Source organism: Mauremys reevesii, linkage group 4, assembly GCF_016161935.1.
Source record: "Mauremys reevesii isolate NIE-2019 linkage group 4, ASM1616193v1, whole genome shotgun sequence".
Lineage (NCBI taxonomy): Eukaryota > Metazoa > Chordata > Testudines > Geoemydidae > Mauremys > Mauremys reevesii.
In genome coordinates this window covers 81,425,374-81,444,654 of record NC_052626.1, presented here as the reverse complement: position 1 = coordinate 81,444,654, position 19,281 = coordinate 81,425,374, and the positions used below count along the sequence as shown (strand labels likewise).

The window sequence follows — 19,281 nt, the reverse complement described above, 5'->3', positions numbered from 1 at the left end:
TGTTCTGTAGCAAGAGTGGATTTCTTTCGATCACTTTCAGATGATATAAAGAAAAGTGCTACGAATGCTAAAGCCATAATCCTTCTATTCTTTTTGGCTACACTGTTTTGATAAAAATGATTACAGAATCCTCTTGATTTATGATCAATAAGAGATAAATGTAAACAGGGTATTTGATTCTGAACAAATATGTTTTTCTATTAACACTTGTTCTGAGGATTTTCTGAAGATTTTTACAAGACAAAAACCACAACAATTAAACAAATAAATAAATTCAACATAGGAAGAATATTTACAAGGTGGGATGTTTTCCCTGATATGTTTTTTTCTCACCATAGTTGTGAACAATTTAACTTTCTTCATTCTCAACAACATAATTCCCTAGCATTTTCCTGCCCATCATAGTAGGAACAATTGAGGGCAGCAAGAGAATAGTCATTATTTAGCCCTGGAAAACACATTGTTAATTCCGAAGCAGGAGACCTGGGATTGGCTCACTTTCTTCGGTGACACAGAGCAAGGACTCTCCATTGGGATCTGATCAGAGTCTTCTGCATTGTTGCTTTCCCAAGAGTTGAGGGGTTGAGGGTCCTTGGTGGACTTCACCCCTCCCTATCTAGACAACCTTCTTGTCTCAGCTTCTGTGACTCTCTTACCCCAGAAAACTGATCCTATTTTTTTTCCTCTGTGTTCTTGTGAATTAACCAAACCACTAAAGCATAAATTTCTTCATGGAAAAAAATTCCTCTGCCCAGGAAAAGGGCATCATTGTATTTGTATATTTATTTCTACTTCAAGTGGACTTCCCGTCAACAACACCCTAGAGGAAATAAACCAAAATCTGTTACGCATCACTCTCTGTACTAAAGTACTTTGCATTCCACAGCTAATAATAGGTAATGATTTTCAATTGACAACTTACTTCCTCCCAAGTGTCATTTATAGACAATGTCAAGGAGAAAACTGTCAGGGACAGAATCATGTTTGAGAATGCAGCTGGCCTGACTTGACTTCCTGTATGGCTGGCTTCCTGTAGACCCCCAACTGCAAACAGCACATTGATAGGCTAGCTTTGTACAGATGGCTTCCTGTGATAGCTCTTCCTGGTCACCACAGCCTGCTGGATACAGACAAATATACATCAGCAATGAGCATTTTATATTTGTAAAACATCTGCATATTTGTCCTCAACTTGCGGTGACCCTGGTGCAGTTATTCACGCATGGAACTTTCTGTTCGATCTACTTAGAAAATTATTCATTGAAATATTTACTCAGTAATTCTCTAACTCCAGCCAGCTGAGTAGCTCAAAGGGGTTTGCAGACAATAATGAATTAAGACTCATAGCACCCAGGTGAGGTACGTAAATAGCCTTCCAACCATTTCACAAAAAAATAAATTGAGACACAAAGAGGTTAAGTGACTTGCTCAAGGTCATACAGTGAGCTGCAAAAAAGGACCTATGATTTGTGTCTCGTGGTCCGAAGCTCTACCCACTTCTTAGCTGCTCTGTGAATTCCTTTCATAATTCGATAAAAAATCTCCACTTAGTATTATTATATAATGGGAGGGTTAGTAGCACTATTAAGAGAAGCCATATTTATGGTGCCTCTAGTCTTCAGATTCTTCCCAGATCACCCTCCTGTGTGTTTTTGCTACTTTGTAAGTCAATTGATACACAGCATAGAGCCAACTCTGGACTCCACTCCACTGCTTAGGAGTTACAAGCAGCCAAAGGACAATTCCCCCAGCATATGAGCCACCATAAGCAGACCTGTACAGTCCCCTCCTTGCCAGTCCTGGTATAGACTGAAAGTGGGAGAGATGTCCCTGTAGCACTGAATTCTCCCCTGGGAGTGGTCTAACTTACTCTGGGAGCCATTTTGTCCCCTGCAGCAGCCTAGAATCCAGGGGGTGGAAATACGGCATAATGTGGATAGCCATCTGTCTTGGGCGGGTTGGATACAACAAATCCTGCATCTTGCCAGGGGGTTAGACTAGAATGGCCTTGCAGTCCCTTCTTTGACTCTTGCGGTCCCTTCTATCCCCCCCCATGATTGTATAACAACCTTTTCCCTGCCTCCTTCTGGGCTGCACCTTCTGAGCTGTGCCTCTCCAGAGACCTATATATCCAGATCTCCTGGTCAGGCTTCCATACAATCACTCCCAGGCCTGCTGACAGAAATTCTGGATCCCAGGGCCAGGGCTGTCCCTGGAGCGGGCAGGGCCCAGGGCGGAAGTGACGAATCCGTCACTTCTGAGACTACCCACACTGGCCAATTGTGCTGCTGGCCCACGGGGCCCCCCAAAGCATGGGGCCTGGAGCGGTCTTGCGCACCTAGGAGCCCTGCAGCCCACCTGGGCAATTTAAAAGGGCCCAGGGCTTCCTGCTGCCACTACTGCGGCAGCAGCCAGGGGCCCCTGGGCCCTTTAAAGTCACCCAGGCCCCTGGGCAATTGCTCCCTTTGCCCCCTCCACCGGCGGGCCTGATCACTCCAGTGCTGCAGCTTGATTGATCACACCCAAGTGCATCTGCAGGAAAATGTTTCTTTTTTCTTACATTACTGATCTTCTTGTAAAGCTGCTGATTTCCAGACTGAATGTGGTTATAAAGGGGCAGGCCATAGAGCGTTTCTACTTCGCGAACTGACCAGCGTTAATGAGATACGTGACACACAGGAGGACTGGTAAGGGACTGAATTTTCTTTCCTGACCCCAGCCTATGCACGGGTAGGTGATAAGTAACACAATGGGGTAGGTAACACGGTATATAAATCAGAGCAATTTCAGAAAAGATGATCAGCACCTAGACTGAGAACAGTAACAGCTTGGTCCTGCACCCATTGAAATTACCGAGCGTTCTGCTCTTTGTCCAGGAGAGCAGGATCAGGCCCTAAAGCTGGAAAACTCAATGTTATACCTACAAATAGATACTATTAAATGAAGCACTCTGTGCAATTCTCCCCTGTTTAGACCCATGGGTGCGGGGGAGCGTCCTACCTATATTTCTGAGTAAAGTACATGCTTGTAGATTGCAAGCAACTGCTCTCTGAATACCCTGGTTTCCGAGTGCTCTGCAGATACAGTAAATCACTTTTATTGACTAACGTCATTCACCATTGAGCTCCCAGTGACAGTGCTGCAGACTTTGGGCCTGGCTCCTGTTTGGGGTTAGAAATGCAACGGGATCTCTTCCTCATTTAAAATCAAATTGAGAGACAAGCCCGTGTTTGATGTTGCTTTCAGTGTTTTTTAACAGAGAGGCAGATTCTTCATCCTGCCTGAGCTCTGATGATAAAAACATAACAGTGTCTGTACTAGGTTAGACCAATGGTCCATCTAGCCCAGTAGCCTGTTTTCTGGTACCAAATACTTCAGAGGGAATGAACAGAACAAGGAAATTATCAAGTAATCCATTCCCTGTCATCTAGTCCCAGCTTCTGTCAGCCAGAGGTTTCAGGACACTCAGAGCATGGGGTTGCATCCCTGACCATCTTGGCTAATAGCCACTGATGAACCCATCCTCCATGAACTTATCTAATTATTTTTTTAACTCAGTTATACTTTTAATACAAGAACCAGGAGATGCCAAATTAAATTAGTAGGCAGCAGGTTTAAAACAAACAAAAGGAAGTACTTCTTCACAAAGCACACAGTCAGCCTGTGAAACTTGTTGCCAGGGGATGTTGTGAAGGCCAAAAGGGCATATCTAGACATTTAATTTAGGGCCTCATCCTGTGAGGTGATAAGTGGCCCTCAACTCCCACTGTCTTCAATAGGAGTTGAGGGTGCTCAGCACCTCACAGCATCAAGCCCTTAAAGCACTATCCTATCCAGCTTGCCCAGCTTCAGGCAGGAGTGGAAAGTATTTCCTCGGCATTTGGGGTGATTCTTAGCTTCATCCAGACAAAGCTAAAACTACACTTGACCCTTCACTCCACATGCACCCTCAAACTCCTATGGAAGCTGATGGGTGTCTGAGATGCACAAAGAATGTAGAAGTAGGCCCATATTGTGTAAATATTTTCCATTTGAAAACAATCATTTGCCTCCCCTTTGATTTATCACAGCACAATGTGTAATTTTTCCAATGAAAATTTGCAGTAGCACGGCTGGACATGGCATGACTCTTGGATAATGAGGAAGCTTTGCTAGTGTACATCTCTCAGAACTAATATTTACCTAGACTACTTCAGCTTTCATAAGCTTTGAGGGCTATCAAATCATATGCTGATCAGACTGGGTGAAATTCACTTCAGGCACATACAATCAGATTCATTCCTACGGGCTAGAATAGTAGCTGCTGCCACTCCATGCCTCTTGCACAAGGTGTTAGGACCACTGGATCCACACAAAGGCAGATCCCATTGCCTGTGCCTGACTTGCTCCCAAAACCACCTTCTGCCAGGACCTAGATGAGGTGGGTGTGTGAGCCCAGGCTGGGGCATACTGTGTGTGAGAGGACATCCAAAGCAGCTACTCTGCCAATTGTTCCCCTGTCCAGCTGCCCTGCAGTGGCACAGGAGGCATTGCATAGCCCTTCATGTGAAGGTGATTTTCACTCTTTATAGCTATTAGGCCAAATTCTGCTCTCAGTTATACAAGTTCAAGGAAGTTATTAGTCCTGATTCTTCTCTCACACTGATCTTACACTGATATAACTACAGCTGAGTAGGAAACAGTTTTCCTGTCCTGGGAAAAATGTCAAGATTTCAAAACAATTCCCCATCCGAAAGAGAGACAAAACTCAAAAATCTCAAAATTCTTCTCAAACCAATCACCACCACCATCCAAAAAAAAAATTCAGGTCAGGTCAATCCAAACATTTTATTTAGCTTTTTAACCTTTTTTGTTTAATTATTTAAAACTATAAATTAACTTAATTTTCAAAAAGTCATTTTGAACGAAAAAATTGAGACTTTTCATTTAAAAATATGGTAATGGAACATTTTGTCTGTTTCAAAGTGGTTTTTGGTTTTTTTGTTTTTTGGTAAAAACTTTTTTGAAACAGGAAAAGAATAAAAACTGACCATTTCTCGTGAAAAACTGGTTTTGATAAATCGGCATTTTCCAACAGAAAAGCATGTCATTGAAAAAAACTTTCAGCAGCTCTGGATAGAACTCCATTGATTTGATCACTTATTCCTGATTTACTCCAGTGAAGAGGAGAATCAGGCCCATTGAATTGCTGTAAGCATTTGGCCCACTTTTGTTATTGGATCAGATGTGTGATCCACCCTGGAGTGAGCACATACAGACATGTAGAACCATGGATGCATGTAATAGGCATATTGTCATTGATTCAGAATTACTCTGTTCCTGTGCTCATGCAAAAACAGAATTGGGGAGGCCTTTAAGCCATCTTTGCCCTTCCCATATTCTGGGGTAGTCAGGGGCCTGCCCAGGCCTTGCTGAAAATTAGAGTGGCCTAACTCTAGAGACCCTATGTGTAAGGGGGGAATGGTCCCGCTATTGTGGGGAACTTTCCTGGCTTCTGCACTACCCTGATGAAATGGACTAGCAGAAGGATCTGAGTCCTTGCTCCCACTTCCGTTACCCTGAGGCCTCCCTGCCCTCGAGGACTCCCCTTCCACTCTCCTGTCTGGCAGGTCCTCATAACCCCAACAAGGCTGGGCCCAGGATTCCTGGGGGGCTCGACCCCCAACCTTGCTAGGTCAGGGGCTAGGGTTTCCCCACTCCAGGGTACTCTCTCTGCACTGGATGCTTTCCTGACCCACTGATCATTACATATGATTTAAAGCAATGCAGTTTATTTAATTAACAATTAGTTTTAAAAGGAATAAGGAAAAATGGAAAAGGTTGAAGGAAACACATCACCCCACTCTGTGTCAGGGAACATCACAAACAGTGTCTCTGGAATGTCAGCGCAATTCACAGTCTGTTTCTTGTAGGTCCCAGGCCGCCTTCTCAGGCACTGGCTGTGCTGCAAGGATGCTGTGGGTCAGACACTTGCTCTGGCAGTGGCCACATGCTCTCAGGCTCTAGGTGGCAGGACCCTTCTTCCCAGCATTGCCCGCACCCTGTCAGGGTTACGATCCCCGCCAAGTCTGGCCTGCAGAGCCTCTTGGCTGAGGCGTCTCCCTGCGCTGGGCTCCCCCTCGCTCTCCCCAGCTGCTCACCATACCTGGCTGTGAACTGCTCCACTCTGCCTCAGCACAGCTGCTGCTTCTGCTCTGCCTCCAGCACCCCGGGCTGCTTCTCTGGCCCCTTTGGCTCTGGTTGCTGCAGCTCTCCTCCCAGGACAGGTCTGCTCTTCAGGCTGCTTCTGTGACTCTGCTCCCAGCTCTGACCTGCTCCCTGGGCTGCTTCTCTGGCCCCAGTTGCTACAGCTCTGCTCCTAGGACAGCTCTGCTCTTCAGGCTGCTTCTGTGACTCTTCTCCCAGAATCTGACCTGCTTCCTGGGCTGCTTCTCTAGCCCCTCTGGCTCTGGCTGCTGCAGCTCTCCTCCCAGGGCAGGTCTGCTCTCTCTGGGCTGTGCTTTGGCTTTGGGGCTGCAGCTCTGCTCCCAGCAGCTTAGCTTGGGCCCCTGCTCTCTCCTTAGCTCAGCCCCACCCTGTCTGACCCAGGCAATTCCAGCTCACATGGAGGACAGAACCCCCCAGGCCTCCTGACTCCTTGATTAGCCTGCCCATCCAGTCAATCAGGCTGACCTGGAGCATTGGCCTCTCCCCATTGCCCCTGGGGACTGTCAGTCTCAGAGTCCTCATTCCCCATCGACCCTTCCCCTTTTGGTATTGGGAGCTAGCCAGCCAAAACACCCCCACTGAATGTTAGTAAGGGGATAACAGTCCCCTTACATATGGACAATGAGAAGCAGAGACTAGCCACAGTGCATTGTGCTCCAGACACACACTTCCTCCTTCCCAGAGTGTCCCTTCCCACCTCTGGCTCATATAAATGTTATATGGTAGTAATAGCACTTCCTGCCTTCCAGTGTACCAATGTCCCACTGCACCATCTGAATTTTCTTTTTATGTATCTGACTATTTCCCTAACACTGACATTGATTTTAACCTTCTTGGGCCCATGAGCCCAAATCAGCTTATCCTGACTCAATGCCAGCTGAGTTAGGCTCCATGTGCTGGTAATACAGCCTAAGATCAGTATCCACCAGCTCTCCACTCCCTGATACTGGAGCAACATAGAGGGGCAAGAAAGAATTGGGCTCTTTATGCCTATTTCAAGAAGGTATGTTGTAGTGCAGACAGCATTTTATTCTAGCTGCATGTGGGCTTCAGTGTCAGACTTATCAATATTATTGCATTTCCTAGAGCTGTGACCGGGGAGATGGAATAGAAGAGGTAGGCAAAGATTCATGTGTTACTTCTAGATTTATGTTTGGAGGAAAGACTATAAATCTGGCAGAAAGGCAAGAGGCAGGACATTTTCTAAAACACCATGATGACCCTTTTTTACCTGTGTACATTTTTAAGACCTTAGTTTGGTCCCTTTCTCCTCCTTCTACTTCCTTTTGGATTCTGGCATCCTTAGTTCTGGAGCAGAGAAGAAAATGCAACACTGCTGTTGAGTTAATGACACAGGAGTTTGTAATTGTTGATACTAGTTTATGTGGTGGAAGCTGTCTTGCTCTCTTCATCACTTTGTCTTTAATTTCCTTTCCTAAAAAAAGCAGCTTATTACATTGCTCAGGTCTGGATATTTTCAAAAGCAGCCACCAATTTTGAGTGCCACAATTTTTTGGTGCCTGACTTTAGACACTGAGGACCCTTTTTCAGAGATGTGGAGTTCCTGCAGCTCCCATTGACTTGAAGGTGGAGTTTAGCATGCACAGTACCTCTGAAAATCAGCTCTTAGGTGTCTCAGTTGAGCATCCAGAACATGAGGCACTGAAGGCAATGGGCACGTTTTAAAGTTTTGGTCTTGAGTTTTTTTCAGGCTATGATATGACCCAAGCCACAACACTGATCTTCATATCAGAACTTTTCCAAAATTTGGGATGCTGGATCCAGGGTTTTGGTTTGAGTCTCTCCTACTTTTTTGTATAGTGATTAATATTCCTATGTTAAGAACAAGTCACATAAAGCTAGTAACAATCATTACATCTGCCCAAGAGTGCTGTGTCCCACTCATCATAACATCAAGACCTTTTATTGCTCAGTATTCTATATTATGTTTCCATATGATATTTTCTGTCTGTTCCTAGAGCCCCTAATCCAAAATTTACCAGAACACTTATGTAGTGAGGGGGGCGTGGCCTCCCTCCGAGATTGACAGGGCCTGGGCTCCTAGACTATTGACTGTTTGGCCCTGCTTGAGGGCCAGAGCCATAGACGGTTTGGGGCTCCACCCTGCCTGAGGGCTTACGCCCCAAAAACTGATTACTGCCCAGCCCAGCTCAGAGAGCCTGGGCACCAGAGATAGCTAGTTTCCCCTTTCCATGCTGCGTTTCTAGGTATGATACAGCAAGGGGGCATGACCTCTCTCTGAAATTGACAGGGAGGGATGGCCACACACTCTTACATTTTGAATATGTGTGTGTTCTACTTTGCTTGCCTGGATTTTCTACTCAACAATTTTGTTTAATCAGCAAATGCAGCCAGTTTTTAAATTAAATCTGTCTTCATTTTCCAGGTCATTTTCCCTTTTTTAAAAACTTTACAAAATGAATAAAACTGCCTCTGCCCTGTTGCATCCTGCTGCATCCTTCACTGTCTGGACTTCTCTTCTTCTGACAATCGCTGTTTTCTTCTCCCTAACCCAATTATTTTTCCATTTTAATGGTTCTTCCCCTCCTTCCACATAACCAAGGTACCATGCTGGTGAGTGTGATAGATAGATAGGGGCTGGGAAGAAGGGTCCACTCTGAAGGACCAAAATATTGGCATCTCCCACCCTCCATTTAGCCTCAGTCCACCCTTTCTTAGGGAGCTGGCAGAATCACATATAAGCCAGCTTCCCAAAAGTTGCCTTGAAATTCTAGCAGAAATTCTAGCAGAAATTTCTTAGCTTTTATGCACGTTTACAGTCATTCTTAACATCTTCCTTTTCAACTTCTTGCACTGATATTTTAGACATCTAATAAGCTGCCTGTTTTGCCTTTAATCACACAGCAAAAGCCCCCTTCACCATTCATGCTGGATTCTTTTTATTGCCACTAATCCACTAAATAATCCACAGAACCTATTCAGCACATAACCCTCTTTTTTTTTTGTTTGAACATCATCCATTTCCCCTGTGTGTATGTTTCTTTCTTGCTCCCTCTATCTCATCCCACCCCATTAGCGCTCTGTGCTGAATAGCCTGTTCCAGGACATCAAACTTTAATTTAAACAGAAGATGATCAATAAGCTTAGCAAACTGCCCATGTCAACCTCAGCAGTTTGACTCAAAGTGTTTTATAGGTAATTTAAAGAGCATCCTCATTCATCCCTATGATGTGGGAAATATCCATTGCTTGCTTGGTCTGCTGCATGTCAGCATGCTGGTTGAAAAGAATGTGAATCTCCTTTAGCACCCATACTAGTAAATGGTACAAAGCATCTGTTCTGGGTCTGAATGTTAGGGTGTGTCTATACGGCTATTAAACACCTGCAGCTGGCCCAGGTCAGCTGACTTGATTTCATGGGGCTCAGGCTGTGGGGTTGTAAAATTGTGGTGCAGATGTTCGGGCTCAGGGTGGAGCCTAAGCTCTGGGCCCCTATGACAGGTAAGGGTCCCAGACATCAAAAGCCCAAGCCCAAATTTCTACGCCATAATTTTACAGCCCCGCAAATGGAGCCCAGGGAGCCCAAGTCAGTTGATCTGGGCCTCCTGTAGGAGTTTTATTGCTGTATGGACATACCCTTAGTGTCTTCTGAGGCCACAAAAGCCAGGACATTTGGGACAAGACTTCCAATCACACAGGGAGTGTTGAAAAACCCCTAGTTAGAAGATTAAAATAAAAGTATGTTAGGGAAATAGTCAGATACATAAAAAGAAAATTCAGATGGTGCTGTGGGACATTGGTACACTGGAAGGCGGGCAGTGCTATTACTACTGTATAACATTTATATTGAAATAATCCTTAATGTCCACAACCAGGTTGGGCCCCCTTGTGCGTCACAAACACATAACAAATGACCGTCACTCCCCTAAAGAGCTTACAGTAGGGTTGCCAACAGTCCCTTATTACAAGGGATGGCCCTTATTTTTTCATCTCTGTACAAGATCAGGAATTTCTGAGATATGCAAAAAGCAGCAAGAAATACCCCCACGAATGTAGCTGAGTACTGGTTATTAATTATTATTATTATTAATAGCAATAATAATAATTACTAATATCAGGAGCCTGCACCTGTTCTGTGGATAAATAGAGAACTCCTCGCTCTTGCTTAAAGTAGTTTTAACTCACCCCCTGGGATGATGATTCCCTCCCCCCACCTCAACTTAGTCTGTGCTGGTGGGATAACAGGACAAGCAGATCAGCTATTGCCCAACTCTCATTTTTCCTGCCTGGCCCATGGGCTGAGTGGAGTTTTGGGATGGAAAAAGGATGTCGAGGAGCGGGACAGTTTTCTAGCAATACAGTGGACGCAGCTGAGCTGATCCTACCAGGGCTGCCTGATTGCACTTCCTCATTGATGAGGGGGCCAAGATAACTACTATTTAACCCAGCCAAGCTCACTGGCTGCTCAATGAGTTTCCTGTCTGCAGCTGTGCTTGGTCCCACTTCCTGTCCTGCCTGATCCTGTGCCCACTTCAGCCCCTACCCTTCTCCATCCTTGACACCCCGGCTCTGTTTCCTGACAAGTCTCTGGCTCACCCACTGGCTCTGATGTTCAGCTTCTGATCATTGGCTCTGACCCTCGCCTCTGCTCTCAATTACGTCCCCAGTTGTCCCATGGCCCTGATTCTTGACTCCAGCTCAGCTCCGTTCTTCCCTCTAGCCAGGTTACCGTAGGGGCTCTGACCATTAGGCCTGATCATGCATGTCCTGGTCATGTTCTTGACAGAAAAAGACTGAAGACTAGGCTCAGCTGTGAGACTGAACCCCTTTAAGGCATCTCTCTTCCTGATGGAGGAAACGGGCACCTTGCAGAGGCTGCAGATCCAGATCATGGCCCTGCAGGAACAGATCTCACTACCTCAGGCCCATGTCCCTGAGGAACCAAAGAATCCGCTGGCTCAGTTTGATGGTGACTGCAGGAAATTTTGCAGCTTCCTGAATCAATGCCGGCTCCTGTTCATGCTAAGACTCCTGTCATTGCCCACTGACCAGGCCCAAGTGGGGCTCATTATCAGCCTACGAGGGCAAATTGAGGAATTTATCCAAGACATGGTGATTATTTTCTAGTACCTGAATTGTGCCCACTCTGCTAAGAGCGCACTTCAGAGTCTACACCAAGGGAACAGACCAACTACCAGGTTCACTGAGGAATTCCAGCACTTAGCAAGCAGCACTTAGATGAAGAAATTAAGGATGAGCTGGCACAGATAAAGTCACCATTCCACCTAGACATGCCCTGGTCAAGCTGTGCATCAACAATCGCTTAGCCAAATGCCAACTAGAAAGGGAGTCCAGTTTTCGACCCTCCCAAGCCAAGCAGATTCGACCCTGCATTACTAATTCAGAAAAGAACTGGCAACAAGTTTTATACTTATGCTTATATTGCAGGGAACCTGGGCAGTACATCCAGGTATGCCCCAATAAGACTCATGTCCTGTCCTGGTTGGGAAAGCACCTTTTGTCAACCAGTACTCTGGCCATTGGTGGCCAATGAGCCACCGCGCTCCAACTTCCTCTTCAGTTATGCCATTTTGCTCTATCTGAGGTTGAACTGAGGGCGCTGGTGGACTTGGGTTCTGACAACTTTATGGACATAGGATTTGCTCAGACTCATAACATCCTCAACATGAGAGATCCCTGATTAACTCAGCATAAAAGCAACCCCAATTAGGTGTAATCCAATTATGAGTTCCCCACTCTCCTCTGGCCCAGTTACTCATCAAACAACACTACTGACTACGACCAACATGCAAGCCCATTTGGAGATCTACAGTTTATACTGATATGCATCCCTCACTCCCCTGTCATCCTTGGTATTCCTGGATGGGTTGCCCATGACTCATGCATCCAGTGGGGCTCACTCATAGTGCACGTTACCTCAAGATTCTGCTGCCAGTCATGTCTTCCAAGGTCAGGCGTCAGAGCTGAACCCACTCACGATTTAGTGGCTGAAGGGGAGGGGGGACTTTAAAGCTAGAAGCTGCCCTCTCTGTCACCCCTTCAACCACGTTGGGTATTCCAGAGAAATATTGAGACTATGGTGATATCTTTGACAAAAGGAGGGCAAATGTTTTGTCTATGCGTCACAATTATGATTGCCCCATCGACCTGCAGCTTGGGCCTGACATTCTCTTCAGCCATATTCACTCCCTCTCAGAACTGGAACTCCAGACACTCCAGGAACACCTCCATGAAAATTCAGAGAAGGGTTTTACTTGCCCTTGTAGTTCTCGGGGGGGGGGGGACGACTCTGACCTTTTTCATGGCAAAAAAAGATGGCACCCTGCACCCCTGTGTTGATTACTAGGCCCTGAATCGAGGGATTCTTCTAAACTGGACCTTCGCAGCACCTATAATCTGGTTCATATCAGAAGGTGATGAGTGGAAGACAGCAATTTGCACTCAATATGGACATTTGAGTAGTTAGTTATGGCATATGAGCTATGTAACACTCAAGAAGGACATGCTGGACTGATTTTTTGTTATCTGTTTAGATGACATTCTCGTCTTCTTTGAAAACTAGAAGCTAAATGAGCAACATGTTTGCCTTGTCTTTGACAGATTTTGCCAGAATCACCTCTATGCCAAACCAGATAAATGTGAATTTGAAAAGGACCCTATCAAGTTCCTTGGTTATATCATTTCTTTCGAGGGCCTAACAATGACCCACGGAAAGTGTCTGCCATCACTAGGAGGAGTGCCCCAAAGGATGTCAAGGGAGTTTGTCAATTTTTATTGGTGTTTCAGTGAAGAATTCTCCCAGCAAGTGGCACCAATAACTGCACTCCTCCAAAAACAGATTTGTTTTGTCTGGTCAATGGAGGTACAGTCAACCTTGGATCAACTGAAGAAAGCTTTCACTTCAGCTACTGTTCTTGTGCATCTAGATGCTAGCAAACCTTTTACCAAAGAAACAGATGCATCAAACTTTGCAAATGGGGTTGTACTTTCACAAAATGCAGGTCCCCTGTAACCAACTTCCATCATTGTGTGTATTATTCCCATAAACTAAACCCTGCTGAGAAAAACAATGATATCTGGGACCAGGAGCTGCTCACAATCAAAACAGCATTCGAAGAATGGAGACATCTTTTGGAGGAGGCTCAATTCCCAGTCAAGGTCCTTACAGATCACAAGAACTTTGAACAGCCCATAATCTTAATCAGTGGTAGAGCCGATTGTCACTTTTTTTCACCAGATTTGATGTGATCATTACCTACTGCCTTGGGACATGAAACAGGAAAGCAGAGCCCTCTCCCACAAGGACGAATATTCCCATCTTATCATGGCTCCTGGAGATACTCTACTACAACCAGCTAATTTTATTTGTGGAACCACAGCCCAGGATTTAATGTCTGTTATTTGGATGCTACTCCCAAAAGACCCACAAGTGGTCAAAATCTGTCAGGCACCTGATAACTGGGACACCCCTGCCAACTTGAATTTGCATTTGCACAATAGTCTACTATTGTGATCTTGGGAAGTGCCTTTACATTCCAGAATGTTAGGTGTAAGAAGTATAAACTGTTTAATATGTTCAATTAGTTGTTAAATAAGATGTTTATGAAGCAAATCACTGGCTTTAAAATAAGATCCAATATGGAGTATATGAACTATTGACCCTTGGACTCCATCTCTGAGGCCTGGTCTACACTAAGGGGGGGGGTCGAACTAGGGTACACAAGTTCAGCTACGCGAATAGCGTAGCTGAACTCGAAGTACCCTAGTTCGACTGACTTACCCGTCCAGACGCGGCGGGGTCGAACTCCGCGGCTCCAAGGTCGACTCCGCCACCGCTGTTCGCGGTGGTGGAGTTCCGGAGTCGACCGGAGCGCGCGGGGACTTCGAACTATCGCGTCTTGATTAGACGCGATAGTTCGAACTCCGAGAAGTCGAACTCACCGCATCGACCCGCGCGGTGAGTATGGACCTGCCCTGAGAGTGGACTTGTTTACCATCAAGACACAGGCTCAAACCAGTCAAAACCAGTTTTTCCCGCCAAAACCAGCCCTCAGCGTTCCATCTCCTCAGAACTTTTCCCGCCACAAAAGTGATATAAGGACTTGTTCAGTGCCTGCACAGGGCTGTCCACCCCAGCGACAGTATGTACACGGTTGGGTCTTCACAGTGCTCCAGAGCCAGGGGCGGCTCTAGGTATTTTGCCACCCCAAGCACGGCAGGCAGGCTGCCTTCGGCGGCTTGCCTGCAGGAGGTCCTCAGTCCCGCGGATTTGGTGGCAGCCTGCAGGAGGTCCGCTGAAGCTGCGGGACCAGCGGACCCTCCGCAAGCATGCTGCCGAAGGCAACCTGCCTGCCGCCCTCGCAGCGACCGGCAGAGCGTCCCCCGTGGATTGCCGCCCCAGGCATGCGCATGGCGTGCTGGGCCTGGAGCCGCCCCTGTCCAGAGCTGAAGAGTGAAGAATACCATCAGTCCCGCAGTGAGACTGAGGAAAAGGAGGCCTGTCACCACCATTCCTGCCATCCTGCATTCCTGGTGTCCATCATCCCAGAGGGCCTCCTTTCCAGTGACGAAATCCAACAGTCGTCTGGACTCCCCAGTGCTCCTCCTCAAAGGCTCTAAATCAGCCAGAGTGTGGAAGTTCCTGGGCATCACACCTGTACGTGGTATCCACTGCACCTGAACAGTAGGAAAAGGTTTCTGTAATGGGGCATCATTTATTGTTTTCCAGTTTCCAAGGGAGGGTTTATGAGCCTGAGCTTTAAGCTCCCAAAGCCAGTCACCGTTTCATTGTATTAATTAAGTTTGCATTTTCCCCTATTCCTCCCAGTTTTCTGTACCTTTACCCTGAATACACTTAACTTTGTTTGTGCCAAATCACCTTGTCTCCTCTTTATTTTATTTACACCACACAAAGAGAGAGGCTAAATCCACTGGTGATAGATACAGGAGGGAGTTGAGTTTGTATCTTCTGAGAAAAGAGGTTTTCCTTTCCTATTTCTCCCCTACCATTTCTAAAGTTTTCCTTTGAAGCGTTGCCGTATTCCCCTTGAGGTAACAAGAAGGTCAGCCCAAACTTGAAGTGTTGTGGATGTGCCATGATATGCCAGTGGCTTGGCATTTTGGCTGCTATAAAACTCAGGACTTGGTGGTATGATGTTTCTGGTGGCCAGGGGTGAGTACTGACATGGCAAAGTATGTCAGCTCCTGTGACTGTGCTGTTGGAGCAAGTGCCTACATGCTAAACCACTCAGTCTACTTCAGCCTCTACACACTCCACCTCAATCCTGGTGTGTGATCTCACTGGACTTCATTGTAGAAGTACCTTGCTCCTAAGATCATGGTGGCAGTTGATCTCTTCACTAAGATGGCATGCTTTATTTCTTTTCACTCTCTCCTCACCACTCAAGAAAAAGCCTGCCTTTTCCTAAACCATGTTTTTCGGCTCCATTAATTGCCAACCGGAATAGTGTTTGATCGGGGCCCACAATTCACCTCCCGGTTCTGATGTGAACTCTGTAAACTCTGTAGGAATTGAACTTTTCATCTCCTCAGCCTACCATGTGCAAGTTCACCCAGTTTTTCATTTCTCCATCCCGAAGTCCTACACAGCAAATCCCTTCCCTGGCCACTCCACTCCCTTAGAGGTTCAGGGTCAGGAAGAATATGAAGTCCGAGGAATCATGGATTCTAAGCGAACCTGAGATCTGCTTTACTCCCTGACCTTCTTGTGACCTCAAGGGGAATACAGCAACACTTCAAAGGAAAACTTTAGAAATGGTAGGGGAGAAATAGGAAAGGAAAGCCCCTTTTCTCAGAAGATACAAACTCGACACCCTCCTGTATCTATCACCAGTGGACTAGGAGGGTTATGGCCTGGATGAACGATCTTGGGAACCAGAAGGGAATCTCCATGCTCTGGAGTTCATACTCACCTTTCACCAGAAGAACCCAGAAAAAAAGTGTTGAGGATCTGGTCCATAATCTGAAATCTCCCCTCCTCCTCCCCCTTCCCTACACGCACACAAATGTTAATATTTGGATAATATGGATCTAACAACTGCTGGGTTGAGTTTTGCAAAACCCAAGCAACAACTTTTCACAAAACCACACTCAGCAGACTCATCTCATCTCTGCTGTTTGTGGCATAGCTCGGAGTCCATATGTATTTTCAATCTATTAGAAAAAAGAAAATATCTCCATCCCATTCCTGTACATTGCCCCTGTGTGAGAATTTACAGCAAGAAGCTTGGGTCACTGTGACCACTCAAGCCTGAACCCAATTGAGTGTCCCAAATAGAATAAGTTATCTATCCATAAGGCCCTATGGTCTAACATTCAGGCACCCTGCGTAAATCTGTATTCTACAGTGTTTTGTGTAAGAGAATTTACAGAGGAAAGATTACGTCCATATCCTTTATTTTGAAAGTACCTGTTTTATATCAGAAGTCACATGCCTAACTGAGCTGTAAACACACTCATGAGCTTCCTGTGATAATAAAATGAACTGGGTTGAACATAACTAGTGAGGTAAATGAGCTAGTTAGAATATATTTTATGTTGTAATGTACAGTTGGTCACAATGGTAGTTCACATTTCCTATCCTCATCCCATCTCCAGAATGTCTACACTAACAGCAGATGAATACTTAACTGGGGAATGTTCCATCGCTGCATTTATAAACTCAAGCTATCAACTATTAGTTGGAGAAGTGATATGACCCAATACTGTGTATGAAGGAAGAGGAAGGAAACTTCATTAAAATTAATACCAAATTAATGTTGGGGAAAATTTGGCTATCAAACAGAATGCTCAGAAAGCCAGGATACAGAAGAAAGTGACAAGGGGAGCCTGTGAACCAGTGGAATACAAAGTTTATGGAATCTTGGGTGGTGGAGGTTGATGGTTTCAACAATCAGTTCTCTTATCATGATGACATTATTCCATTTGCTTTAGGTCTCCTACCCACAATGCACTGTAGATGCAAGACTAGGGGCACTTACAGAAAATAGTGGTCCTGGGGACATAAAATTCAGTGCACCCTCAGCCTACACAAAAAGGGCTTGCATCAGCCACATAACTCATCTGTTATTTTTGGAGCAAGTATCTGTGATTTAGCATTTGAGAAAAGGACAGTTTCTGAAGAAAGACTCCAGGTCCCTCTTCTTTTATAGATCAGGTCTTCCTACTGCAGTCAGAAGTCAGTTCCCTGACTCCTACTCCGTTCCCTCCATCTCTTGCCTCACCAGAATAGGCCTAAAATGATCAGCTGGCCACTGTAGCTCACTAGAATGTGTGACAATCTATTTTTTGGCTGCTGGACAAAGTTAGGGGAATCTGCTGGCAGGGGCGGCTCTAGGAATTGCGCCGCCCCAAGCAGGGCGGCATGCTGCGGGGGGCGCTCTGGCGGTCGCCGGTCCCGCGACTCCGGTGGACCTCCAACAGACGTGCCTGCGGAGGGTCCACCGGAGCTGCCTGCCGCCCTCCCGCAGCACGCCACCCCAAGCGTGCGCTTGGCGCACTGGGGTCTGGAGCCGGCCCTGTCTGCTGGGTGCATGAGGTATGCATTGCAGGCAGCTGATACCTCACAGCAGGCCTCATTGGGTAAGTGTTGTGAGGGGAAATCCTTGAGGAACAGTAGTTAGCATTCATGTTCCCAGTGCTATGGGAGGAGTTGCTGATTGCCCATCTTAGAGACTGATGATCCACACATGCAAGTTATTGAAGGGGCCAGGTAGGATGGTCAGACTGGGAGAAATCATCAGTAAAATATTTATTGCTGTAATGCAAACTGTTTGGGGGAACTGTTGGTAGGGCCGCCAGGAAACCTTTTCAGAGCAGATTTTAGAACAACAAGCATTGTCTTCTCTTACTGAGTAGCAAAGAGAGCCAAGCAGGCCCTTACAAGAGAGGCTATAAGTTTCTAAAGGCATTTAGCTCCTAACTGACTCTGGGCAGGAAATTACACAACGGATGTTGAAATGTTGCCCTGTTGAAAAGTTGTCATTTGAGTAATGGATGCTTTATTTCCTGTTTTTGCTGAAAGGTAAAGTGCAGCATAATTAGCGAGTGAGAAAGCAGCCTTGGCAGCCAAACAAAAAAAGCACATTTTGGGCGCCTGAGCCAATTAAAATTGTTTACACAGCCACTGAACAATATTTTCTCCAAATAATTATGACTGGGAGAATTGATCATAACAAAGCTAGGCTTACCCGTCACAAACCTGATCCTGCAATATGCCTTCAACTCCTAGGGATGTGAATGGGAGTTGAGAGCATTCTGCAAACTCTCAGTATGCAGAGTTTGGGAGAAGGGGAGGGGGGTGGTAGATCCAAACTCACTCCTATTCTTTAGATTCTGGGTAGGATCCCAAACTGGAAAAGATTAAATCTACAGTACTTTTTGGATCTGGTTCAACTGCTCTGGGGAGAACTGCTGTGCTGCTCTCAGCTAATCACAGTTCAAGATGGTGGAAGTCTGAAAGCACTAGATATTGAGGGATTTTTGACATTTTGGGCATTAATCTCACATGGTTTTGGCTGTGTAATATGAACCCAAACTTTAATTCAACCTCATGTCCAAAATGTAGATTAATTCAAATCCTGATTCAGAGTCAGATAGAACACTGCTTCCTCAAACCAGTTTTACATTGAAGAAGCTAAAATTCTCTCATGCTTCTATAATAACAATCTATATCTTTAATAAACCTGCACATACACTTCTGAATCACTGACCCACACCTTTTGATGCTCATTCAGGCAAATGCTCAGCTGGATGTCCTAGCTATTTCTATGATGGTTGGCTCTCCTTCCTAGGAACAAAATAATGCATCCGATGCAACCAGGAGGCCAGATAAATATCATTGCTTTTTGCCATGATGTTAATATGCTCTTCTTATGACATAATAACAACATGCATTGTGGAATTCTCTCACTCCTGGGTCCTGTATTAACGTAAGAACATAAGAACGGCCGTACTGGGTCAGACCAAAGGTCCATCTAGCCCAGTATCTGTCTACCAACAGTGGCCAATGCCAGGTGCCCCACAGGGAGTGAACGTAACAGGCAATGATCAA

At 45.7% G+C, this 19,281-nt stretch overlaps 1 long non-coding RNA gene across 1 annotated transcript in view; it reads left to right on the top strand.

Annotated features, from left to right (window-relative positions):
* Positions 1-7,135: 7,135 nt before the first annotated feature.
* Positions 7,136-19,281, top strand: part of LOC120404959 — a 28,987-nt gene continuing 16,841 nt past the window's right edge. The window contains exon 1 of the long non-coding RNA XR_005598283.1: positions 7,136-7,210. This is a non-coding gene — a long non-coding RNA (uncharacterized LOC120404959). The remainder of the gene's footprint in view (positions 7,211-19,281) is intronic.